The sequence below is a fragment of the Micromys minutus genome, assembly GCF_963924665.1.
Source record: "Micromys minutus genome assembly, chromosome: 27".
Taxonomy (NCBI): Eukaryota; Metazoa; Chordata; class Mammalia; order Rodentia; family Muridae; genus Micromys; species Micromys minutus.
Window position 1 is genome coordinate 29441301 of NC_137962.1, and position 15890 is coordinate 29457190.

Here is a 15890-nt window from a genome sequence, read left to right on the forward strand (position 1 = left end):
CTCGGGCCTTCTTCTTAAAGAATTACATCTTGCCTGTGGACACAGTTTCTGCCTGAACCTGAACGTTCCAGCCTGTGCTTCCTGCTGGCTTTTCTGCAGATCTGGAACCCACCTCGCCACCCCCGCACCGTGCAAATGCCTCCCATTATATTCTCTGTTTCTCTGGAGGAACTTGTTTTCTATTGAGTGCTGTGAATTATTATTATTATTATTATTTAATCCTACAGGAAAAAAACGAAGAAAGAGAAAGTTAACATTAGAGTCGAAATGTCTCCTTTTAGTCTCTGCAACAATGGTCCGAACTTTTTTATAGCTACCGTTTTTAAAATATTATTATCTTTTCTAGAGATTAGGTCCAAGACTTGTAAAACAAACAAACAAACGAAAAGTCTAATTCTTAATGTGAGGAGGCTACCAGACACAAGCAGAAATAGTTTGTAGCCAAATGAAAGTCTATTCCAGATGCTGGAACTACACTGGGGGACGTGGGGACTCAGATCTGGTCCCTAGTGTCCAGAGCACAGGGTTTTTGAAGACAAAAGCCTGGTATCTTGCTTAGCACTGCAGAAGAAGCAATTTAACAGAAGCTAAGGTCATTGGTTACCTGGAGTAGGTCCTGAACCAGCAGGCAGTTTAGCAAACTCTAAGATAATTTAACTGGGGAATCTTGACTTCAGTCAGGTTCCTAGAATAGAGTTTGGTAATTTTCCATGGGAATCTCCACCAAGGAAATCAAATTCCAGTTCACATGAAATGGCCTCAGCAAGAATACCAGATGAGGGAACCTCTGCACTGCCTGGCCCTGTCATACCCATGCATCTAAATTAAGGTCAAAATTGATTTTTCAGTACCACTGGAATTTTGTTTTAAAGAAAGTTGGTTAATTATGAATGACAGTATTCTAAAAATTGGACTGAAGATATACAGGTAGATTCCACCAAAGGTGGAACCGTTGATGGTAAATATCTCTGTTGAGTCTTATATGCCGTGAGAGCAGCCCCCCCCCCCCTTTTTAATGTCTGCCTACAGAGGTTAACCTTCTTTGTGGGAAAAACACAGAATATATCTCCTTAGACAGTTATCTTGCAGGACATCACTGTTTCTCTTTGGGACTTTACCCTCATTTCTTTTCTCTGCTTATGGGATTAAAACAAGATTTAAGTCCTAGCAAGTTATACACAGTAAAAGTAGAGATCATGTGTGATTTTTTTCTCTAGTTAACATGAAAATCTGAGGAATATCTTTAGGAGTGACCTAATAGTTTACAATCATTTTAGAAAGTATATAAAATTAGATTATGTTCAATTTATTAATATATATTGATTATATATTGATATAAGTCAGCTAGATGTTTTGGATTTAATGTTAGGGATTAATTTGAGTTGTTGGTTAAAATATGAATGTAAAGGCAACTTTAATTAGGTGAAACTAAAATACCAGAACTACCTTGGTATACAGAGGATATATACAAAGCTTGGGGGAGATTGGGATGTTAGAACGGACCTATCAGGTAAGTGCTGATATATAATATAATATAATATAATATAATATAATATAATATGATGTGATGTGATGTGATGTGATGATGTGATGTGATGTGATATGATATAGTATAGTATAGTATAATATAATATAATATTATAATATTATAATATAATAATATAAACGCAGGCCAAGACCACACGGTCCTTATCACTACTGTGAAAAATTACACTTTTGGGAGGGAGTCCCAGTATCCTTGAAGAACTTTGCTGTTTCTAGAATAGAGATTTCAATGAAGCTTCAGCTTCAGGGTTAGACCTTCTAAATGTGAATCCTGGAGCAGCAGAGGCCATGGGGCAATGTTAGCCAGCAAACACGGAGCTAATATTCAAGCCTTGATGGGAGTTGGAGTCAGCGATACTCAGTATTGGCTGTCTTCCAGAGGAATATTCATCAGTGGTGATGATAGTTGCCTTGGGACAGAAATTGTTAAGGATCTAGATATTCTTATGTGGTTTTATTAAGCAGGAGAATCTGGGGTTCAGCTAATGTAAGCCTAAGTTTAGTAACCAAAATAAAGATTTGTAGCCTCTAAATATTCTCTGGTAGGAACCAGCCCATAGACACAGATATCTTTACAGGGAAGGGCTATGAGTCCTTTTGAATAAGGGTCTTATTATATTATCAACATTTTCTACTACTGTATTTTCCAGCTGCTAGAGGGAAAGGAACAGAAAATAGGCAAAATATAAACCTTTAAACCAGTAAAAGAATCTGTTTGTTGTTTGTTTGTTTTTCATGTTTTAAGATCCCCAGTATGTAGCCCTGCACAGCCCTACAATCCTCGTCATAGCTCAGGTGCCCTTCAACCTGGCCTAACTTCCTGCCTCTACCTCCAGGCTACTGATATTGTAAGAGTATATCACCATATTTAAATGGTCCAAGAGTCATGTGAGATTTTTTGAGTGCTTATGAGACAACTCCAAGAAAACAAGACAAGAGTCTTATGTATGACTTAGTTTCCTCTGACTGCAGAATTGATCTTGGCATGTGCTTTCATGCCCCTTCCAGGCATAGCAGACAGGGCTGGGTTTGCTTCGGATGATGCATTACAACTGGCTAGTGTTATTTATTCTTATGACTCTTTGGAAAAACGCGTTTCTACTGTGTGTGGCTTGTCCTTGTGATTATACACTTTCCTCTTCTAACTGCTCTGAGACCATGGAGCATAAATTGTCTGATGCTCTGAATAAAGTTAGTTAATACCTGAAACTTTATTCCCTAGCTCTATTCTCCAAAATTCCACTGTCTTTAGTGTGGTAAACAATTTATATATCTTGTATTTTGAAAGGTGGTCTTTGTGGGTTGCTCCTTGCTTTGAGTTTTTTTTTTTTTTTCCTTTCTGTTTTTCTTTTTTCTTTTTTCTGAAGCATAAACAGACTTCTTCCAGCTCCGGATCCCAAGCACCTTGAGCAGACCTGTTGACATTTGTCACCAGACATTTATTCACACAGAGAACCTTAATGTGAGCTGCACCAGTGTATCTTTAGCTGCAGCTTTTACAGTGCTACAGTGGGGACATTGCTCTTTGTGTGTGTGTATGTGTGTGTGTGTGTGTGTGTGTGTGTGTGGTGGGGGGTGGGGACATTGCTCATGGGGGCTGCACATGGGGATGCTGTGTGAAGTCTACATGTCCTTTCAAGTTTGCTCCGAAACTGAACTCTCTCTAAAAATAAATCCTAAAAGCTTTAAAAGAATGATCGTAAGTATCTATGTTATAGATTCATATCATTTTAAAGGGCAAGAATGGTGGTGTTAGTGTGTGCTAAAATACGGACAGACTCCGAAAATATCATGCTAACAAGGGGCCAGCGAAAACAGAGCACATATTATATGTTTCCATTTGTGTGAAATGTAAACAGTAGCCAAACCCAACGCGGAAGGGCAGAGTTGAGTGGCTTCCCAGGGTTTTGATGAGCATTGATGATGATAAACCACTGATGATAATTAGAGGCTTACATGACAGGAAGATAAAAATGGCCTAAAATTGTAATGATGGCTGGAGCATTTTGGAGAAATTCTACAATTCTCTGAGTTATACACAAAAATGTTTGAGTCATATACTTAAATCCAGCATTATAGAAATTATGGTCATAGTCACGTTATTCTTACAAACCTATGGTAAATAAACCTACCTATTAGTAAACATTGGTTGTATAAAATGGTGCATTTAATTATGACCAATACATTCTATATTTTGAGAAATGCATAATTCTAGTGCTGAAAGCAGTCATAAAACAGGACAAAATAATTGCTATTTGTTTAAAGCCTCAAGATCCCCCAATGTCAAAAACCTAATAAAGACCAGATTTTAGTAAAAATGTGTCAAAGACAAAACTTCCTTATTCTTAATGCACATACAATGGTGCAAACAAATTACTAGCAGAGTATTTGCCACACTACACCCACCTGGGAAGTATCTTGATAATTCAAGAATGTTTTCATAAGAAACGGGTGCCCCTTTTGTTCCTCATAAATAAGCAAAAGAAGAAAACTATTCATGTTCATCTTCATAGTCAATGTTAATTTTGAGGAATTAAAATCCACACAATAGTATTAAAACACATCTTCATTATAAGAAAGCAACAGTTAACTTCATACTTAACAGTAAGATATATTAGTTGTTTCTAATGTATTAGATGTTTAAAATTCTAAAGAATGAAAAAGAAAATGCTTTGAGTTGGTGCAAAATGTGTTAAGTAATCTTTCTAGGCAGCTAAATATAACCAACTACTGAAATACAAAGGTCTGATTATGCACCTTATAAAATCATTAGCTATATTATGTAACTAACAGGCTAGAAATAAGCACTCATTTCTCATAACCATTAAGTATAAATACTTGTTATTTCCCTCAGAACAAATAGAAAGTACTTACTTGAATAAAATATAAAACATTACCGAATACTTAACTAGATCTAGTGGCCCTGATACAAAGTAAAGTCTCAGTAAACATATGATTCTTCTAAAATTAATTTGATTCACTTAATGTAGCTACAGCCATAACTGTAGAGACCCTGCTTTTGCAATTTAGTCTTCTGTACAACAGACTGGAATAGAACATTAGAAATAATTTTATCAGAAAGTGATATTAAGAGATGATAAAACATTGCAAGATTATGACCTTGTAATATTATATTAGTGGAGAGTTATAGCTTTGGGTCATATCAGAAGGCTACCATTACACTTGGATTTTGATAAAGAGAGCATTAAAAATGTTGAATACAATTAACAATACGATAGTTGTCAATTTGTTCATCTTTTAAAACTAAGATTAACAAATTGATGTTGTAGGGTCCGCCAGTATTTCATTTTCCGCCAGTGTAAAAAAAAAAAAAAAAAAAAAAAAAAAAAACGATGAACTAAAACTAGATACACTTGTCACTAGCCTTCCTACACTTCATTAGGGTAAAGTCGGGGCAGGAACACTCTTTGCTCCTGTAAATAAAACATTATTGGACATGATGCATCAGTGCGGCTTCATGTGCGTGAATCCTTCTGTACTACAACTGACTTGTTGAATACTACCCAGAAACCAAAGCCCAAAACCTTTCTTACCTTCAACCTTTCTTATTGCTTTCATTTTCCTTCCTCCCTTCTCTTCCTCCTCTTCCTCGTCTCCTTCCTCCTTCCTCCATTTCTTCTAGAAACAACATCCTAGAAGAACTTTTTTAGAGTTACGAGGACTTAAAACTTTTAACAGACCATATTTGTCTGTGCCTCAGAAATAGGTTATATATGAAATAAACCAATTGCATCATGAGTAAACCTCCTCACATGTGGAGACATTCTTCAGCCTACTTCCCTCCAACCCTCTGGCACGCACAGTAATGCACTTTCTTCTAGCTTGAGCTTTGGTGGTACAGCATTTCTGACTATTTCAAAGGTGTGTACAATGCATGTTGAGTATAACCACCTCAATGTGGCCTCTCCAATTCCTCCTGGATTCCCCTACACCGGTACCTCTCAATCCCATGGTCTAATTTTTCGTTCTCCGGGGTCCACTTACTGCTGCCAATATGTGCAGGTGTTGGCCCCATTCATGCCCTTGGTCACTGCCATTCTAACAGGATCAACACTCTTAGAGAAAGCTGGCTCTATCTGGTTGGCAGTGGTCTGCAACCACCATTATCTCCTTATCTTGGCCAGTGCTTCCTGAGAGGCTACCTCATTCTTGCTGGAGTATTGATTGGCCCAACCTTGAGCAGATCAGATTCAGTCGGCCACAGCAGCTATGAGTCCTCCTAAACATAAAGTAAAGAAGACTGGTATCAGTCTTTTTTATCGCTTAGGTGTTCCTTAAACTCAGAGATCGGTTGAACATGACAGATGTCTGTGAGTGACTAAGTTGTGAACCTAAGTCATATTGATATTTTATGATCATTTACCAAAGTCGAAGGCCTTCTACTAATAGCTTTATTTTAGTAATTTTTGAGAGAATTTTATATATTTTATTTTGAACATATTGGCAGGGGTTCTTTTTGTTTTGTTTCCTGAAAAAGCATGTTTTAAATGGGTAGGGATTTTTTTTCTTTTTTATGTGTGTGTTTTTATCCTGGATGTTGATGTTAGCATCTCACGTTTGATGTCGGCACAGCACTGTCTTGAGCTTTGCAGAAAGAATCAGAGTGGCCTCTAACTTCCTGATTTTATAGAGAATTCTGGTATTAGAGATGCTAAAATGATGGAAGGTATGTGTGTTGGTTTGAATATGCTTGGCCCAGGAAGTAGCACTATTAGGTAGTGTGGCCTTGATGAACCAGATGTGGCCTTGTTGGAAGAAGCGTGTCACTGTAGGGGTGGGCTTTAAGACCCTTGTCCTAGCTGCCTGGAAGCTAATCTTCTCCTGCCTGCCTTCAGAACCAGATGTTGTTCTCCTGTGCCATGTCTGCCTGAGCACTGCCATACTCCTGCCTTGATAATAATGGACTGAACCTCTGATCCTGTAAGCCAGCCCCAATTAAATGTTGTCCTTATAAGGGTTGCTTTGGTCATGGTGTCTGTTCACAGCAGCAAAACCTTCACTAAGACAGTTATGTCTTATAATTGATGAGATCTAAGTATACAGTTTCCTACTCTGTCTAAATACTAATTTTTGTTGGGCAAAGAGTTTAATGAATAAGGCAGGCATGAAAGCACCAAAGGAGGTGGAAGTGAATCTGTGTGTGGTCTTGATACTGAGCAAAACATTACCAAAAACAATAAGAAAAGAAAAACACAATGAAAAGCAGTGATAGATAAAAACTTTTGGTTTTTGCTTTTGTTTTATTTTGTCTTTTTTTTGTACTCATCTTGGATGGGAATTTATTTGAATCAATCTTTGTGCCTCCTGTTCTCTGTCTCTGTTACAAAGACAATGTCACTTTCCTCAGAAGGTTATTTTGTGGTTTAAATGAACCATACTCCAGCATGGAGCTGAGGATTACCACATAGTATGGGGGGGGGAGACATGAATTTGGGTTCTTTTTGTGATTTTACAAAGCAAACAAAAACCGGTATCAATAAAAATTTACCATGTATTTTTATATCCTGTAAATGTTTTTCTTTATTTACAAATGTAATCTTTAATATCCCCCCAAATATAAAGTTGTTTTTATTCTTTGTGTTAGCTCCATTCTAACCACAGCAAATTAGGTATTTTATCATAGTAACTACATCAGTTAGCTTTTAAAATGCTCTGCGACTTTTATTCATTTGACATCTCAATTTTTTTATAGTTCTTTTCTCCAGTTGATATCTACTTGGAAGCAGAACAGTCTAATCTCTGTCATGCTCATATTGAAATTGACTAACAGCTCTAGAAAGATGGCACGTGGCGTGCGTTGTTTCATGACTTTGTGTGCACATGTGGGTACAAGCAGCAACCTTTGCCTTGGCCTATTTCTGCACATTTCAGAGGAGGGTAGAGGCTGGGAATGATAATACAACCCACTCAGCTTTCATAGGAATTAAGTTAATTATACTATGAAAATTCCCACCCAGTCAATCCTAACAGAACATAAACTATTCCTCCTGGAACATATCTCGCCTCTAAACAGGGCAATGAAATTTGCATGTCCTAATCATGCTCTGTACAAATACAACTAAGTTAACACAGTGAACAGTAGTCTGGCAAAGCTTACTGAGAAATAACAAGTACAATACAATCCTCTCTTTTCCCCTGAGCAGGAGAAAGGTTTTGTTGTATGATGTTCGGATAATTTCAGTCCTCTGGTAGTTTTACCCTGACAGAAAGCATCCATTAATCAAAAATAGAAATGCCAAATAAAAATAACACCGTGAGTGACTAATGAACAAAAACAAAAACAAAGTCCACTTGGGAATGTGTCTAAATATATATGGCAGATAGTTAGCTTTCATACAAAAAGAGATGAGAAGCAAAAGAAGCAGCAGCTCACCTAGGAATCTGTTGGAAACAGCACTATTGCATTATAAAATAGTCTGTGAGCATATGCCTAGTCTGGAGAAATGAGCATCTTATATGTGAACTCAGGACACGTGGGCTGGCTGTTTGTTTATCTACTTGAAACAAACCTAGACATATCTGGAAAGAGAGAATCTGAGTTGATAAAATACTTTCCATAGGATTTCCTTGTAGGCAAATTTGTTGAAAATTTTCTAGAGAAAGTGATAAAGGTGCCAAGTCTGCAAGTTTTAGGCAGGTCTTCCAGAACTGTTTAAGAAAACAGGATGAGCAAGACATGTGAATGAACCATGCAGTAAACAGCAATCCTACGTGGGTTTTCTTTGATTCCTGTGTCTAGTTTCCTGCTCTGTTTCTGTTTTGACTTCCATCTTCTTAATTTTTTAAGTTATAATTTAGCTGCATTTCTCCCTTCTCTTTACCCCCTCCAAACCCTCCCAATTCCTCCCCCACCATACTTTCTTTCAAATTCATGGCCTAATTTTTACCGTTATTGTATGCATATATGCATATATATACATATATATGCACATACATTCCAAAATATAACACGTTCTGTCTGTATAATGATAGTTGTATGTATGTTTTACGGCTGACCACTTGGTACTGTAAACCGGGGTTGCTGTGCTCTTCCCTGGGGAAAGCCACCTCTCCTGCTCCCAGCTTTCCTCAGTTGCCTGTAATTCTTTGCATAGAACTGGGGCCTCATGGGCTTTTCTCTGTTGAGTATGTGTATTCATGTTCACTATGAGATAAAATGATATGAACATATGCTGAAGACATGGGTAGCCCAGTTGTGCTGGTGATGCAGGAGAGAGGTGACGGGGAGCAGCAATGTGAACAATTGCATGCTGGGAGCTGGAAGCTGCCATTGTGAGGGCCACATCACAGGCGTTCAGGTTGGCCCCTTGCCTTGAAGAGCAACAGTGAGAGAATGCTTTGAAATCCTTTCAGTTCTCCAAATGGGTCATGTGAGTTGCAGGATGGAGTCGAAGAAAGAATGGCTTTATTCTCATGTGAATGTTAACTTATAGAACTTTAAGAACCTGTGGCGGTGTGGGTCGTGGTTCCTACTACTATTCCTTTGCTGAAGCAACAGTGTCAAACTTCCCTACACTTATCCTTATTCTCACAGAGCAGTGCACCTCTCGGTCTTCCTAAGAGATGCTTCTTTCTGCAGTGTGTGGAGACTAAGACTGAGATTCACAACTACTCAAAGGGTAGAGTTGTGACTGTGCATGCTCTGCACTAAATGGGGCATCTATACAACCACCCCCTCCAAGACCATCGAGAACCTGGGATCACGAAAGACCTTTTCGAATGTCTTCTGGATAACAGAGGGCTGTTGTGCTCACACATCCACAGCAGATGTGGTTGCCAGCACAAAATCAGCACAAGATCAGCGAGTTAACAGGCTGCAGAGGGAAGGGATTCGTGATTGGGAGCTTAAGGCCTCTGAGGGAAGGAGTGTCGGTTTTCTTCAGGGATGTAGCTACTAGTAGGTTGCCCATGCTCCAATGGATGATTCCCTCATACCCATGTGTGTATGGGCAGCACTGGTTAAGATTTAGAAGGTTATAAACCAGTAAAGGAAGGGTTACATGACGATTGAAGGAGTGTCAGAAGCTGGAGGGTAGCAGAGGGGCAAATATGACCAAACTATATTATTGTATAATATAATATAAAATAATATTATATCATATATTATAATATGTATAATATAATATAAAAGTATCCCCCTTATAAAAGTGTCTGGGGTATAACTTAGTGGTCCTCAATTTATTCTGGAAAAAATAAAAACCAAAGAATTACTATCTAATTCTTTTTAGGAGGTTGCGATTATCATGGTACCTAAACAACACAAAGATGTAACAAAGAAAAAGAAAATAACACCCCACTTTCCCTTAAAAACATAGATATAAAATTTCTTAATAAAGGTTTTGCAAACAGAATTTAAGAACACATCAAAATATTTATCTAACATGATCAACTAGGCTTCATATCAGATATGCAAGGGTGGTTCTGAATACATAAATTGATAAATATAATTCAACATGTAAGCAGACTGAAAGGCAAAAACATGTGATCCTCTTCTCAAATATGTAAAAAATGCCTTTGACAAAAATCCAACATCCCTTCATGATAAAAGTATTGGATCGACTAGTGATATTAAGGAAGACATCTCAACATAAAAAAAAAAAAAGTTATTGCAATCCCACAGACAACATCAAGAAATGGTGGGGAGGGAGCATTCAAATCATTTCCAATAAAATCAGCAATAAAGCAAAGATGTACACTTTCTTCATACCTATTCAGTGTAGTACTTGGATTCTTAGGTAGAGTAATAAGAAAACTGAAAGACATCAAGGGGATATAAATAGAAATTAAAGAAGTCAAAGTATTCTATTTGCATATATGATTGTATACATACATGACACTAAAAATCCACCAGAAAACCTGCACAGCTTATCGACACTTTCAATTAAGCATAAGCATACAAAATTAACACACAAAACTCAGTATCCTTCCTGTATACAGATGATAGAGACCAGGAAAGAACAATAAAACAATCCCTTTCACAATAGCCTCAAATATATCTTGGGATAATTCTAATCAAACAAGTACAAACTTATATAATAAAACCTTTAAGACACTTAAGAAAGCGTCAGGAGTCATACTGAGTCAAGCTAATAACTAGCAGGTGATCTTCCTGAGATGCTCTACTTCAGATTACAATATAATCTGCCATAGATTTGCTCTTATTAGGCAAAGATGTAAGAGAATTCATTTCAGGAAAGACTCATGCTATTAATATGCTTTTCCTGTTATTCTTAAGCATATATAACTAGGTTTTAGCCCACCCCTTTGGAGCAGATCTCTGCAGATCTACGAAGATGGAACATCTTTTAATGATGTTATGTAGATGACTTCTTAAGTCTTAATGATGATGCTATAAGAATTCCTAAAATTATATTAGTTATTATTAAGCTCTTTTATAGTGGGACTGCTATTAGGTCCTTTTCTGACAGTCAAAACTGCAATACCAGTCTCCCATGTGTTACCAGTTAATTGCTTAGATAGTAACAAAACTTTCTCCTACTCGGAGTATGTTCCAAGAGGCTGTAAAACAACCAAAGGTCATTAAAAGGGAATTGGCAATTTATTATGGGTACTAGGACAGAAGATAAAATATTGACTGGGTTTATCTAGACAAAACTTCATTAATAAGTTAGTTATGGTTTTAAGGCTTCAGGGAACCTGTGGAGCCGAGACAGGTGATGGATGTTTGGCCAGATAATTACTCTTAGTGGATATGCACGCAAACATTCTTGGTTATAAACTTCCATTTCAATTTATGATTTGATTTTTTTTTTGTGTGAACTTGAACATTTTAACATGGGATCATTTATTCCGGAAGATGTTTAAGTGCTTAGGACAAACACAGAAGCCAGGATTGAGCTGAGAGGAACTGAGCTGAGAGGTTTTGTAGACACAACACCTTTTAGGCAGAACTGAACTCAAGACAAACTTAGAAACATAGGCATAGCTTTGGGAGAAAAGACAGAGTAAGAGCTTTGTTGTGACTTCAGAACAGGAGGAGAGAGCAAGATTGGAAGGAGAATGCAGAGAGGAATAATTTGGAAACTATGGGTAACATAAAAAACTAAGAGCCATGTGCAGAATGCAGAGGGAAAGAGGAAAAGAGAAGAAGGTGCAGAGAGCAGAAGGAGCAGACAGGCTTCTCCTTACCACGGGACAGAACAGGTTCTTTCTTAATAACAAAGCAGGCTTAGTCTTATTAAAAAGTACGAAGCTTTTTTTCTTACAAATTTGTATTTGATTCATTTAGCATTAAAAGAATAGAAGCTTTCTCTTTCTCTATGCAATAAAGATTGGAGCTCAGTTTTTATCCAGAACAAGTGAATTCTTTCTGCACCTGTGTTTGGTCTTTTGCCCCCATATGTATATGTATATGTAAGTGTGTGTGTGTGTGTGTGTGTGTGTGTGTGTAAGTATGTAATTGTGAGAATATATGCATGTGATGTGTATGTAAGAATGTAATTGTGAGAATGCATGAAAGCTGGGTCCAACTGGTTTGAGTGGAAATATATAAATGCACTTAAGTGAATTTAGTCTATATTTGCTTGTGTAAACATTTTTCCTTCTGCAAGCATGACTCTCTTCTCCTGGTTCAATAGAAGTTTCTTGCTCCAAACCTCACCCTAGCCTGACAAACAAGAGGCATTTGGACAAAAGGGAAAAGGCTCTAGTAATTAATCCTTCGCTCATCTCCTGCTGTTTTAGGATGAGGTGCTAATGCCAGAGACTGCAGTTTCTGGCCTCAGAGGAACTCAGAAAGGTGGGTCAGATATAGTAACAAAGTAACTTAGATAAGTAAGCTTTTTATTATTATACAGCAACCCTAAATATTTCCTAAGACAACGTCTTACCCTCTGCTACCTCAAGAAGAACTGAGGAGAAGACCTCCTTCACAGGACTAAGGGCCTCTCCTCCTATTGATGCCACACAATGTCATCCTCTGCTACATATGCAGCTGGAGCCATAGGTCCCTCCATGTGTGCTCTTTGGTTGGTGTTTTAGTCTCTGGGAGCTCTGGGGTATCTGCTTGGTTGATATTGTTGTTCTTCCAATGGGGTTGCAAATCCCTTCAGCTCCTTCAGTCCTTTCTTTAACTCCTCTATTGGTGCCCCTGTGCTCAGTCCAATGGTTGGCTGTGAGCATCCAACTCTGTATTTGTCAGGCTCTGGCAGAGCCTCTCAGGAGACAGCTGTAATAGGCTCCTGTCAGCAAGTATGTCTTGGCATTTGCAATAGTGTCTGGGTTTAGTGTCTGTATATGGGATGGCCATTGGATGTCAGGGCAGTTAGGTAGGAGTGGGTGGTTGGGAGGGAGAGAGTCCTCACAGAAGGAGGGGGTGGGGAGGAGATGGGAGGGTTCCCAAAGTGGATAACATTTGAAATGTAAATATATAAAATATCTAATAAAAAATAAAAATAAAAATAAATAAATAAATAAGCAAATAAAAGAAAGAAGACCCCCACCAGGACTGGCCCCTGGCAAGAAAGAATTGAAGAAGATATGAGAAGGTTGGAAGTTCTCCCATGTTCATGGATCAGTAGGCTTAGTATAGTGAATGTGGCCATCCAACCACAATCAATCTACTGATCCAACACAATCCCCATGAAAATTTCAACACAAACTTCAGACAGGAAGTAGAAAACTAATTGTCAGTTAGTTTCATACGGAAACACACAAAAAAAAAAAAACCCAGAATATCTTTCTTGAAGTTTTGAATAATAGAAGAACTGCTAGAGGTATCACCATCCCCAATCTCAAACTGTACAATAGATTTGTAGTATGAAAAACTTCATAGTGGACAAAACCAGAAACAGACATATTGATCAGTGCAATCAGATTGAAGTCACAGACCTGGAGTTCACATGTGTAAAAGACCTGAGTTTTGCAAGATAATAAACACTGGAACAAAAAGACAGTATCTTCAATAAATAGCACTGATCAAGCCGGATGACTATATTTATTATATATATATATATATATATATATATATATATATATATATATATATATATATATATATTCACACACACACACACACACACATTTTCTTCACACTGAGCAAAACTCCAGATGGATGGGGAACTTCAGAATAAAGTCAGGAAATGAGGAATAGTCTTAAACTCTTTGAGTATATGGCCAATAATGGTATAATGGGATGTTATGTAGATCTGTTCTCATCGTCTGGTGGAACTTTCACATTGATTTTCATGGTGACTATACATGTTAGCACTCCCACCAGCTTTGGGTGAGTTTTCCCTTTATCCCACATCTTTGCAAGCATGAGCTGTCATCGGTTTTACTGATGATGACCATTCTGAGTCTCAGAGTGATAGGAGAGAAAGTGAAGAATAGTCTTAAACTCTTTGACATAGGAACAGACATTCTGAAAAGCATACAGATGGTACAGGAACTCAAACCAATCATTAGTGAATGGAGAATCATGAAATTTGACAGCCTCTGTATAGCAAAGGAGGTCACTTTTCAGGCCAAGTGTCAGGCCACAGAGAGGAAAAATATTTTTGCTAATTCTATATCCTATAAAAGGTTAATGTCTAAAGCATAAAGTTTCTTTTTAACTAGACATCATGAAAAAATAATGCAATTCTAACTGAGCTATAGAAATAAACTGTTATCAAAAGATGAAACACAAATGGCTAAGAACCACTTGAAGTAGTTTCTTTTTTCCCTAGTTTTCAGAGAAATGAAATCAAAACCTTGAGACTTCATCTTACACTAGTCAGAATGGTCATGATCAACAAAACCAATGATAGCTCATGCTTGCAAAGATGTGGGGTAAAGGGAAAACTCGCAAATAGCAGTATTGCCTTATATGTAGAAACTAGTGTTTCAGCCTGTAATGGGCATGGTAGTGCTGATAAAAGCACAGAGGTATTTTCAGAGTAAGGAACTATGGGGAAGGAGAGGATCTCACAAGGAAGGAATAGAATATATGGTTAGAAACAGGAGGGGGCTGCAAAAAGAGGATCAAGTAGAGAAGGGGAGGGAAGAGGGGCTAAGGAGACAGTGATGAGAAAGACAGCTAACACTAAGGGCCACCTGGGGAGTCATATGGAAACACACTACAATATATCTTAGGTATCTCAGATTGTCCTTTAATGTACTATATAGCTGATGGTGGCCTTGAACTGCCCCTCCTGCCTAGCCCTCCCAAGTACATCGATTATAAGCATGAACAGTTTTTTTTTTTTTTTTTTTTTTTTTTGTATCATCTTTTCATTTGTTCTTGGTTGTCAAATCAATTAAATAAAATTGTGGAAGTGTATTTCCAAGCTCCAAACTTTAATCCCTACACACATATGTGCTCAAACCACTGATGCAATGTGTTGATTGCAGTCCTTTCCATGAAAGATTAAAATTAAGGAATGTCTGAGTTTAGATTTGTTGGCTTTTGTTTTTCAGGGATTGTTTTCACTGAGGTCTAAAGATTTCTCCTGAGCTTCATGAATTTTCATAAGAATTTTATCCTCCATTTGACAATTTATTCAAGGCAGACTGTCTGGGGGTTTCATTCCTGTGAAGAGACACCATGACCAAAGCAACTCTTAGAAGAGCAACACTTATTTGGGGCTGGCTTACAGAGTCAGAGGTTCAGTCCATTATCATCAAGGCAGGACCATGGCAGCTTCCAGGCAGGCATGGTGGAGGAGCTGAGAGTTCTACACCTTCATCTGAAGGCTACCAGGAGAAGACTGGCTCCCAGGTAGCTAGGATGAGGGTCTTAAAGCCCAGGCCCACAGTGACACACTTCCTCCAACAAGGCCACACCCACTCCAACAAAGCCACGTCTCCAAATAGTGCCACTCCCTGAGCCAAGCATTTTCAAACCACCACACAGGCCATTTGAGATTTTAATGGAGATTATGATTATATTTGGTTATTGACTGATTGTGGTGGTTTCACGGAGCCATTCATTTGACTCATACATGCCGCCCAACACTTTGCTTTGAAGTATACTTCTATACAGTGGTTTTCTTTTTTATCAGTCAATACAATCTACACAGTAGATCTTGTTCATTATCATTTTAAAAGGGTCAAAAAGTCTTGAGAAGATCTTAAAAATATTTTAATAAAAAATTGTATTTACTTAGAAGCATTCAGAAGGTCAACAAAACAGTCACTATATGTGTGTGTGTGTGTATGTGCTGTGTGTGTGTGTGTGTGTGTGTGTGTGTGTTTTCAATTACAGAGTGGTATTCAATTAACAAAACAACAATTATCTTCGTATAAGCTGCATCAGAGATAACTGAAGATTAAAAAAATAAAAATCAAAATATAACAAACTAACGTCCCCATATATAACTGAT